The sequence below is a fragment of the Arachis ipaensis genome, chromosome B4 (genome assembly GCF_059453495.1).
Source record: "Arachis ipaensis isolate K30076 ecotype BB chromosome B4, ASM5945349v1, whole genome shotgun sequence".
NCBI lineage: Eukaryota > Viridiplantae > Streptophyta > Magnoliopsida > Fabales > Fabaceae > Arachis > Arachis ipaensis.
In genome coordinates, this window is record NC_142439.1 from 112,499,716 (window position 1) to 112,500,633 (window position 918).

At 42.9% G+C, this 918-nt stretch overlaps 1 non-coding gene across 1 annotated transcript; it reads left to right on the forward strand.

Moving 5' to 3' along the window:
* Positions 1-497: 497 nt before the first annotated feature.
* On the forward strand, positions 498-601 carry LOC148568814 (small nucleolar RNA R71). The gene has a single exon (XR_015882264.1). It is a non-coding gene; the product is annotated as a small nucleolar RNA R71 (small nucleolar RNA).
* Positions 602-918: the final 317 nt, after the last annotated feature.

Consider the following 918-nt stretch of genomic DNA (forward strand, 5'->3'; position numbering starts at 1 on the left):
TGTTATAGTTTCCACCTTGGTTGTAGTTGCCACCTTGTTGGTTGTATCCTTGATTCGGGCGGTCATAGAAGTTATGAGTAGCTGCCACAGTATTGTCTTCTTGTTGGAGATGCGGGCATTCATCAATATAATGACTATAATTAGCACATATGCCGCATACTCTTTGGGGAACTAACTGTTGGCTTTGCTGTGGTTGAGAAGGCTGAGTTTGTTGTTGTTGATTCAACTGTAATTGCTTTAGTAGGTTGGTCATTTCACATATACTCTATGTAAGAGCAGAAGTCTCAGTGCTAGAGAAAATTTCTGCAACGGCTTTTGAGTGGCTATTCTTGTGCCTGTGATTCTTGGTGGACTCAGCTAAGTCGCTGATTAGTTGCCATGCTTCATCTGCGGTCTTGTACCTCTTCAGAGAACCATTACTAGCACCATCTAGTGTAGTTTTATCCCGAGGCTTCATGCCTTGAGTAAAATAGCTGATCAACACTAGCTTGTCAATCATGTGGTGGGGGCATGCGTCTAAAAGATTCTTAAAATTCTCCCAATACTCATAGAGAGTTTCTGATTCACCTTGAACAATGCATGAGATCTCTTTTCTCAATCTATCCGTAACTTCAGCTGAAAAGTATTTTTCCAGAAATTCTCTCCTGAGCGTATCCCAGTTAGTAACAGTCGCTTCAGGTTGGGAGTAGTACCACTCCCTCGCCTTTCCCTCAAGAGAAAACGGGAAGGCAGTTAATAAAATAGAAGTTTCATTCGCACCCTGACGCCTAACAGTAGAACAGGCTGTCTGAAAATCCCTGAGGTGCTTGATGGGCTCCTGAGCAGGTAAGCCATGAAACTTGGGCATTAAGTTGATTAGTGTAGTTTTCAGTTCAAAATCTGCAGCCAGAGTTGGATGATGCACTTGATACGGCTGCA